Source organism: Anopheles arabiensis, chromosome X (genome assembly GCF_016920715.1).
Source record: "Anopheles arabiensis isolate DONGOLA chromosome X, AaraD3, whole genome shotgun sequence".
In the NCBI taxonomy this organism is placed as follows: Eukaryota; Metazoa; Arthropoda; class Insecta; order Diptera; family Culicidae; genus Anopheles; species Anopheles arabiensis.
This window is the reverse complement of record NC_053519.1, coordinates 26,073,266-26,084,072: the sequence shown is the minus strand read 5'-3', so window position 1 is coordinate 26,084,072 and position 10,807 is coordinate 26,073,266.

Sequence of the window (10,807 nt, the reverse complement as noted above, 5' to 3'; positions counted from 1 at the left end):
CCGTCCGTGTTCAACACAAATGTGGGTGATTATATGCGTGGAGGGACAAAAACATACGAGGAGGAGACAGTTTTCTGCACGATGTGCACAGAGCTCATTTCGTCGTCCCGGGCGAATGGAAAAACACAAACATCGCGAGTATCGTTCTAGGTTTCTGTCTATAAAAGGGCAGGCCAAAAGGTGACCGGTTGAGATAAGCATTTTAAGCATACAAACACTTTATTGGAACTTTTGATACAAAAACAAGGTACGTACATGTAGGTTGTACCAACATGGACATCTATGAACGCGGCTGCGCCCTCCGTCTTGTACTTTCCCTGATCGGTACACAGTTTTGGTGCACGGCTATCCCGACCGGCAACTTGTACCAACATAGACATCCATGAACGCGTACGTAGTGTACTTTCCCTGATCGGTACACAATGTTGGTGCACGGCATAAGAAAAGAGCTAAAATGGTCAAACTCAATCCATTTCAACAATAGATAGTCGATAGTAGCTGTGCCGATGAAGTAGGGCACGATGCAAGTTAATGTTGTTTAATGAATAACATGTCCGCCATACATTTCAGTACAAAATTGCTCGGTCAGACCTACAAAGTGCTATATCTCGAATACGAGGCGTCGGACTGGGGGGTTGTAGAACAATTTTAAGTTCGTCTAATGATTCTACATCCGATTCTGGATAGCGGTTTTTTGACCACTTTTCAATATTTTGTGACACCCCGAACCTAGGGGCAGCTCCCTAGCTTTTTTCAAAAATGTGCACCGAGCGGGCCGGAGAGCTCGTGAGGCTCAAAACATGTTTTTCGCTAAAACCCCTCAAAACGTGTAAGGAACGCACCCTAGCTCTTGTTTTTCAAAAGTTATGGCCATTTAAAGTCAGACGGGTTTTTGCTTCAAAATAGCTATTTTACCCGTCCCTATGGCCATGCTTTAAATTTTCACGAAAATGCAAGGTCAGACCTAGGGCGGGCCATATCTTGAATACTAAACGTCGCAGACATTGGACGTAGAACAATTTTAAGTTCGTCTAATGATTCTACATCCGATTCTGGATAGCGGTTTTTTGACCACTTTTCAATATTTTGTGACACCCCGAACCTAGGGGCAGCTCCCTAGCTTTTTTCAAAAATGTGCACCGAACGGGCCGGAGAGCTCGTGTGGCTCAAAACATGTTTTTCGCTAAAACACCTCAAAACGTGTAAGGAACGCACCCTAGCTCTTGTTTTTCAAAAGTTATGGCCATTTAAAGTCAGACGGGTTTTTGCTTCAAAATAGCTATTTTACCCGTCCCTATGGCCATGCTTTAAATTTTCACGAAAATGCAAGGTCAGACCTAGGGCGGGCCATATCTTGAATACTAAACGTCGCAGACATTGGACGTAGAACAATTTTAAGTTCGTCTAATGATTCTACATCCGATTCTGGATAGCGGTTTTTTGACCACTTTTCAATATTTTGTGACACCCCGAACCTAGGGGCAGCTCCCTAGCTTTTTTCAAAAATGTGCACCGAGCGGGCCGGAGAGCTCGTGTGGCTCAAAACATGTTTTTCGCTAAAACCCCTCAAAACGTGTAAGGAACGCACCCTAGCTCTTGTTTTTCAAAAGTTATGGCCATTTAAAGTCAGACGGGTTTTTGCTTCAAAATAGCTATTTTACCCGTCCCTATGGCCATGCTTTAAATTTTCACGAAAATGCAAGGTCAGAACTAGGGCGGGCCATATCTTGAATACTAAACGTCGCAGACATTGGACGTAGAACAATTTTAAGTTCGTCTAATGATTCTACATCCGATTCTGGATAGCGATTTTTTGACCACTTTTCAATATTTTGTGACACCCCGAACCTAGGGGCAGCTCCCTAGCTTTTTTCAAAAATGTGCACCGAACGGGCCGGAGAGCTCGTGTGGCTCAAAACATGTTTTTCGCTAAAACACCTCAAAACGTGTAAGGAACGCACCCTAGATGATAAAAAGTGCAATCAGAATGTCAATCGACAACTTTGTTGGGGGTACCATTTTTACTCTACGGGCCAGTAGCTTAGGCGCGCCATTAGCGCTTTCCTTTCGGATTCCCATTTTTTGCCCTCCTGGGATTATGATCATTTGCTCATTGCCTATTATAGGGAGGGTACCTTGCTACGAGGTCAAACATGAAGATTGCACCAAATCGTAGTTTTATCTCTATTTAGTCGTAGGAGCATGGTTTGCAGTGGCAGTGGGTCATTAAGCCCCCGTTTGGGTCATACGTCCCCTCCGCGATAAAAATCGTCGTATGCCTATAGTCCGAACTAATGAAGCAAAAGTGGTGTCTGGTGGGCTCTGCCGATGATTTTAACCTATGATTTTGAGCTTCCACCCTATCAAAACGTTCCTGGAGCAGTACATCACGGGTCTACGGACCCAAAGACTTCGTCGTGATGGTTTCTAGTAAAAAGTTGTAACAGCTAAGGGTTTTGAATACGCGTATATTAACCATTGCTTGAAACTAAGCTTCGTTGTCTTTAAACTCTGCAAGACCAATCGAACTTCTTAGGGAAACCCGAAGGATTCACGCTAAGCTCGATGAGCTATTATGGGTAGTGGTGCATGATCTGGTGTTCCTTGGATCTAATCCAATGAATAAATTTATGAGGGTATATATGGTGCAGGGCACAAAGCGTGATGAAACCGGGTCTCCCTACCAAATGTGGCATATTTTTTCCCTGAGAGCGAAGCTCAGACCCACGTAGGGGAGAGCGAAGTGGAACTTAAATGTTCTATGCAGCAAATGTTCGCCATGCGGATAAACAAGTTGGAATAGTTCAATGTAGTGTAATGCAAACACGAATCGCAAATAACGATACGGGACCCAGAAGCAATTCTGCGGATCCCTCGGGGGAGTGGTGAGTTGATATAAATTAGAGGTGAAAGTCCAAGTTGTTCAAGCTCCGGCTCGGCAGCCGATACGAGATTCCTGTTGGGCTTTGTACATCGCGCAGAGGCGCCGTTCGGTTCTAGCAATGATTCCCGCCACCATGTTCCATGCGTGCAGAGATCCGTTAGAGCTCGTTCAATGTGTCCCGCCGTGATTACGAAAAAGTCCAACAGTTGACCAAGTTGGGGGTGCGTCAAGTAAACGCGCAGAGATGCCGTTCGGTTTAGAGCAATGTCTCCCGTATCACGTTGGAGTTCTTCCAGTAGTGCGGAGAGATCGCTGAACCGTTCAATGTGTCCCGTCGTGGTGTGCTTGTACCGAACACTTAGGATACACCATGCTTTGTTGGTTTGGGATAGGAGTGGTCGCGCAACTGCCTCCACGCCGCAAAGTGCCAGTTCGGATTGAAGGTCAACTTTAGCCGTTCAATGCATCAGTCGGTGGGTGTTCAGATGGCATCACAACTTCCCCTAGGTGCTTAAGTTGGTTGGGTTGTAAAACATGTGCACATGCGCAGAGTATCGTGCGTACTAGCAAAGTCTCCCGTCACGGTGGTTATGAATGAGTTCCATTCAGTGCAGAGAGATCGTTAGTGCGTGCAATGTGTACCAGTCGATGTGTCGTACCGGAATACAACCCCGCTTAGAGGCCCGTCGCTCGAAGAGGACAAGCAAGAGTGCGCAGAGTGCCGTACTGGCCTAGCAATGTCTCCAGACAGACGTAGGAACACCCGACGCAGTGCAGAGAGTAGATCCGCTAGCCGTGTGCAATGCATCCGACGTTGTCTGCTTGTGCAGTCTATCGAGTGGCGCCAACGACGCTCCGGCGTCACAGAACAAATCTCGGTGGTCACGGGGGACTTGCGCCTCGCGTGATCAAGAGTGTAGTTCGTGTTCAAGCAATTGACTCGAATTCTGGTTGATCCTACCAGTGATATACGCTCGTCTCAAAGGTTAAGCCATGCATGTCTAAGTACAAGCTTCCTAGAAAGTGAAACCGCATAAGGCTCAGTATAACAGCTATAATTTACAAGATCCTCATCCAAACAGTTACTTGGATAACTGTGGAAAAGCCAGAGCTAATACATGCATTATGCCGGGACTGTTGGCCTCCGGGTCGGCGGAACTGGTGCACTTATTAGTTAAACCAATCGCCTCCGGGCGCTTTGAGTTGAAATCTGGATAAGGATGCCGATCGTACGGTCGCTTGCGACTGACGACAGATCTTTCAAATGTCTGCCCTATCAACTATTGATGGTAGTGTAGAGGACTACCATGGTTGCGACGGGTAACGGGGAATCAGGGTTCGATTCCGGAGAGGGAGCCTGAGAAATGGCTACCACATCCAAGGAAGGCAGCAGGCGCGTAAATTACCCAATCCCGGCACGGGGAGGTAGTGACGAGAAATAACAATATGGACCTCTCTAACGATGGTCCATAATTGGAATGAGTTGAGCATAAATCCTTTTGCAAGGATCAAGTGGAGGGCAAGTCTGGTGCCAGCAGCCGCGGTAATTCCAGCTCCACTAGCGTATATTAAAGTTGTTGCGGTTAAAACGTTCGAAGTTGATACCCCGTCCAGACTCGCGTCCGTCGCGGGCGCCCGGCCTCTCGGTTGGGACCGTCCGTGTACGCGCTCGCGGCTGCGACTCACAATGGTGTACCTGGGCGTTCTACTCCGTGACGGGTCAGGACTTGTCGCCGCGACCTCGTCGGTCAAGGTCTTGTTCGACCCAGCTTCATGGTGCCCGGGAACTCTCGTTTACCTTGAACAAATTAGAGTGCTCAAAGCAGGCTAGTTCAAAGCGTCCGGTCCTCCGGGGCCGGCGTTGGCCGAGAATAATTTTGCATGGAATAATGGAACATGACCTCGGTCTGAGTGGTTTCGTTGGTTTGTAATAGACCAAGAGGTAATGATTAACAGAAGTAGTCGGGGGCATTGGTATTACGGCGCGAGAGGTGAAATTCGTAGACCGTCGTAGGACCCACAGAAGCGAAAGCGTTTGCCAAGGATGCTTTCATTAATCAAGAACGAAAGTTAGAGGATCGAAGGCGATTAGATACCGCCCTAGTTCTAACCGTAAACGATGCCAATTAGCAATTGGGAGACGCTACCTACCTTCGGTGCTCTCAGTAGCTTCCGGGAAACCAAAATCGGGTTCCGGGGGAAGTATGGTTGCAAAGTTGAAACTTAAAGGAATTGACGGAAGGGCACCACAAGAAGTGGAGCTTGCGCAGTCGCAATCGAGAGCTCGACCCGAACGGACGTGTTTGCGCAGTGCTCCGTGTGGTGAGAGGGTGTTCGTGAGAGCGAGAGAGTGGGAGCGAGTGACATCCGTGTATCGAATAATAGTGAGCGTATGTATGCGAAGCGGAAGCGATCGTGAACTTTTGGAACTATCTGGAACTTTCTCGGCTGTTGCCGTGCGTGGCTTTCTTTTGCCCGTGCGTTTGTGTATGCGTTTGTGAGTGTGTGCGCAAGCGAGTGGAACATTCTCGGCTGTTGACGCGCGTGGCGCTTCGTTGTCCGGGCGTGTGTTTCGTGTAAGCGAGTGTGTGCGCGAGAACGAGGAGAGTTTTCTGGAACTATCTGGAACGTTCTCGGCTGTTGCCGTGCGTGGCTTCCTTTTGCTCGCGCGGATGTGCATGCGTGTGCATGCGTGTGTGAGTGTGTGCGCAAGCGAGTGGAACATTCTCGGCCGTTGACGCGCGCGGTGCTCCGTTGCCCGCGCGTGTGCTTCGTGAAAGCGTGAGTGTGTGCGCGAGCGAGAGTAGAATATTCTGGAACTATCTAGAACTTTCTCAACAGTTGCCGCGCGTGGCTTCCTTTTGCCCGCGCGGGTGTGCATGCGTGTGTGAGTGTGTGCGCAAGCGAGTGGAACATTCTCGGCTGTTGACGCGCGCGGTGCTCCGTTGCCCGCGCGTGTGCTTCGTGAAAGCGTGAGTGTGTGCGCGAGCGAGTGTAGAATACTCTGGAAATATCTAGAACTTTCTCGACGGTTGTTGCGCGTGGCTTCCTTTTGCCGCGCGTGTGTGTATGTGTGTGTGAGTGTGTGCGCAAGCGAGTGGAACATTCTCGGCTGTTGCCGCGTGTGGCACTCCGTTGCTCGCGCGCGCGAGAAGAATTTTCTTGAACTATCTAGAACTTTCTCGACAGTTGCCGCGCGTGGCTTCCTTTTGCCCGCGCGTGTGTATGTGCGTGTGAGTGTGTGCGCAAGCGAGTGGAACATTCTCGGCTGTTGCCGCGTGTGGCGCTCCATTGCTCGCGCGTAGCGTTCCGTGTCACTGTGTGTGCGCTTCTCATAGCATCACAGCGCCGGGGAAATTCGTGGTGGCGGGGGGGTAGCAACCCGCCACCATGGATAAGCAACTGAGAGGAAGGACCATATCGGTCGATGAGCGTCCTGCGGTCGTTATAAGGAAGCTGGTAAGCGAGAAAAAACTCGGGACCATCGTCGAGGAACCGTCATCGGCAGGAGTGCCAGCGAGGACCATGGCGACGGGAGGAGTGAAATCGGCGGGAACGGCGACGAAGCTGGCGACTTCAACAACGGTTTCCACCGGAGAAGTGCGTCGGATGCTGGCGGATGCAAAAGCTGACAATGAGACGACGGTCGGCATTGTCAAGCGGTTGGAGGAGCAAATCCAGTTGCTGCGCTTGCAAATGGAGGCCTCCAACGAGCAGCTGAAGGAAGCGCAAAGGGAGGTAAGAGAGGCGCGCGAAGAAGCTCGGGTACGCGAAGCGGAACACCGCGAAGAGCTTCGCAAGGAGAAGGAGCTGTTCAACGCTCTTCTAGCGCAAACCCTTGGTGGAACCAGCGGAGCTCGGCTAGAGAGCCAGCAGGAACTGCAGCGAGAGCAGGAGCTGCTTCGGAGGATGGAAAGCCAGCAACGACAGGAACAGCGGCAACAGCTGGAAGATCAACAGCGCCAAAGGTGGCGTCAGCAGCAGCAGAAACAACAACGGCAGCAGCGGCTACCTGCGCAGCAATGGCCGACGGTGCAGCAGAGCGTGCGTGCTCAGCGTCAGGGCGTGACGGAGTCGGCATCCTCGGCGGTACCGGACGAGGCAGGAACGTGGGTGGAGGTCGTTCGCGGCAATCGGCGCGGGAATAAGCAGAACGGAGTGAATCTGCCCCAGCAGTCAGCCCAGCGGCAGCCAGCACACCGGCAGCATCAGCAGTGGCCGCACCAGCAAAATGGGCAGCAGCAGCAGCAGCGGATGGGCATTCATCAGCAGGAGAAGCGGCGTCCGCGACGAAAACGCCCGGATGAAATCGTCGTTGTGCCAGCCCCAGGAGTGTCCTTCAAGGAAATGTATGTGAAGATACGGACCAACCCGCGGATTGCCGATTTCCAGCGGCAAATTGGGGTTGGCAGAAGAACGCCGAGGACCACCTCCTGCTGCCTTTGTCCCGCGACGTCGATAGCGCGGCGCTGAAGGACATCATCCAGGAGATCATCGGGGAGAGTGGATCGGTAACCGTCAGAACAGAGATGGCTGAGGTCGTCCTGACTGGAATCGACAACATGATCGACGAGGAGGCGATCAAAAAGGCGCTCATGACCACTCTTGGAAAGCAGTCATTGGTGGCCACCGTGAACCTTTGGGAGCGCCGAGACATGACGAAGCGGGCTCGCGTGCGCCTCCCACGAGCAGAAGCGGAACTCGTCAAAGATCGTCGACTGGAGCTGGGCTACACGTATTGTTCGGTACATGAAGCCCCAAAAGTATCGGGTCAGCTGACTCGCTGCTTCCGGTGTCTGGAGCGGGGACACATCGCCGCGACGTGCACGGGTGAGGATCGGTCCAAGCGTTGTATACGGTGTGGTGACCAAACTCACAAGGCGTCGGGTTGCACCAACGAGATCAAGTGCATGCTGTGTGGCGGTGCCCACCGTATTGGTGCCGCAGCCTGCGGTGGACAACCCTCGAACTGAAATGGAAGTGCTACAGATCAACGTCAATCGCAGTAGGAGCGCGCAAGACCTGGCGCTCAACACGATGCGGATGGAGCGGGTGGATGTCTGTCTGATGGTGGAGCTGCACAGTGTCCCCAGGAACAATGGGAACTGGGTGGCCGACAGGGACGGGAAGGTGGCCATCATAGCCAGCAGCGAAACGTACCCGGTTCAGCAAGTGGTCTCTGTGACGCAGTCTGGGATCGCGGCTGCCCGGATCAATGGTGTGCTCTTCATATGTTGCTACGTGTCGCCCTCAGCGGGCGTCTCTGAGTTCGAGGAGGTAATGCAGCGCATCGATGTGCTGGCGAGAGGTCACCCGCGCGTCGTCTTTGCGGGGGATCTCAATGCGTGGCACACTGTTTGGGGAAGTGGCCGCACCAACGCAAAGGGAGAGGCTGTGGTCCAGCTTGTCGACAGCTTGGGGCTGGAGGTGTTAAACACCGGCACCGCCCCAACCTTCCTAGGCAACGGAGTGGCTCGCCCGAGCGTGGTGGACGTTGCCTTCGCCAGCCGCAGCATCGCCGGAGTTAACACCATTTCGAAGCATCGGTGGAGGATTATGAGCAGATACTCGTACAGTGACCACGTGTACATTCGGTTTGCTGTAGGGGAGCTGTTCCAGCGGTCAGCGGCAGATAGTCGTCGACAGGAGGGTCCTTCCACGCGAGAAAGCGGCACGAGATGGCGTAGCCGTCAGTTCGATGCCGAGCTTTTCGGTGTAGCGCTCGACGTAGCTTCGTTCGCAGAGCGGGTTACAAATGCCGAAAGCCTGGAGAGAGTTATGACGGAAGCTTGTGACGCAGCCATGGCGCGAGTGTTCCCTTCACAAGGTCACTCGGGACGACCTGCTTATTGGTGGACGCCGGCAATCGAGGTCCTGTGTGAGAACTGCCGCCTCGCTAAGGAACGCCTTGAAACTGCCATCGACGAGGAAGAGCAGATCGCCGCAGCCAGCGACCTTCTCCAGGTGCGGACCGCCCTGGATTCAGCCATCACCACCAGCAAGAAGGAGCACTTCGATGAAATGCTGCGGGGCCTCGCGGAAGACGAGACGGGACAATGGTACCGCAACGTACTAAGCCGCCTTCGTGGAAGCTGGACGGCGAGAGAGCGCGATTCATCGGTGCTAAAGGGCATCGTTTCCACTCTGTTCCCCCAGCATCCTCCGGTTGACTGGCCAGCGTCACCAGGCCAAGTCCTGGAGAGGGGAGAGGAGGAACCAGTTCGGGACGTTAATGAACAGGAGCTGTTGGACATCGCGAGCTCGCTGAACCCGAGGAAGGCTCCAGGATTGGATGGTGTGCCAAACGCCGCTCTGACGGCCGCCATCCGGAAGCATACGGACATCTTCAAGAAGTTGTTCCAGGAATGCTTGGACAACCAGCGGTTCCCGGATGAGTGGAAGAAGCAGAAACTGGCCCTGATCCCCAAGCCGGGCAAGCCACCGGGGCTCGCTTCATCCTTCCGCCCGATTCTGCTGCTGAACAACCCGGGCAAAGCGTACGAGCGGTTGCTGCTGTCGCGAATAAATGATGTCATCGAGGCTCCTGAATCACCGAGGTTGGCAGAAAACCAGTACGGGTTCAGGAGGGGCCGTTCGACAGTGCAGGCGATTCAGCTGGTGGTGGATGCAGGCCGTCACGCGATGTCATTTGGCCGCACCAACAACAGGGACAAACGCTGCCTTCTAGTAGTGGCGCTGGATGTGCGTAATGCATTTAACACTGCCAGCTGGCAGTGCATCGCTACAGCGCTGGAGGACAAAGGCGTGCCGAGACAGCTCCGCAACATCCTGAGAGACTACTTCGAAAACAGGGAGCTCGTCTATGACACCGCAGACGGGCCCGTTACACGCCGAGTGACTGCAGGTGTTCCACAGGGGTCCATTCTGGGCCCGACCCTGTGGAACATCATGTACGACGGCGTGTTGCGGGTCGAGCTTCCTGAAGGGGCTAGCGTCATCGGCTATGCGGATGACATAGTGGTCATGGCACGGGGTTGCACACCAGAGGAGGCGGCATCGGTGGCTGAACAGGCAGTGGACGCGATTGCGGCTTGGATGGAGGACCATCACCTGCAGCTCGCTCCGGAGAAGACGGAAGGAGTAATGATCTCCAGTCTGCGAAGAGGTCAACTGAGGGTGCCGTTCCGCGTCGGGGACACCATCATACACAGCAAACAGTCGATCCGGTATCTGGGGGTCCAGATCCATGACCACCTGTCGTGGAAGCCGCACGTGGAGCTGTCGACGGCTAAAGCCCTCCGCGTGGTAGGTGTGGTCACCGCAGTAATGAGGAATCACAGTGGGCCCCAGGTGGCCAAGCGTCGGCTGTTGGCGGCAGTGGCGGAGTCGATCATCCGGTATGCTGCCCCCGTGTGGTCCGAGGCGACGGATCTGCAGTGGTGCCAGAGGAAGCTGGCCCAGGTGCAGAGGCCCCTGGCTCGCGGTGTCACCAGCTCGTTCGTGTCGGTGGCATATGAGACCGGAGTTGCACTGGCAGGCCTTGTGCCGTTCAGGCTGCTGGTACGGGAGGACGCAAGGTGCCATCGGAGGCTCCTAGCTGCCCCGGGCGCCAGCCGCAAGGACATCCGGCTGGAAGAGAGGCAGGGGACTCTCCAGGAGTGGCAGCGAGCGTGGGATGCGGCGGCCGCAGCTCCAACGGCCAGTCGGTACGCGGTCTGGGCCCACCGAATGATCCCGGACCTGCACTTGTGGATGAGTAGGCGACATGGAGAGGTTGATTTCCACCTCTCACAGGTATTAACCGGACATGGATATTTCCGGGAATACCTCCATGTCTGCGGTTTTGCCCCATCGGCGGAATGTCCACGGTGCCCGGGGTCGGTCGAATCGGTGGCGCATGTGCTGTTCCAGTGCGAGGTCTTCCACGAGATCCGGGTGGAGCTGTTGGGCTACGGCACCAGC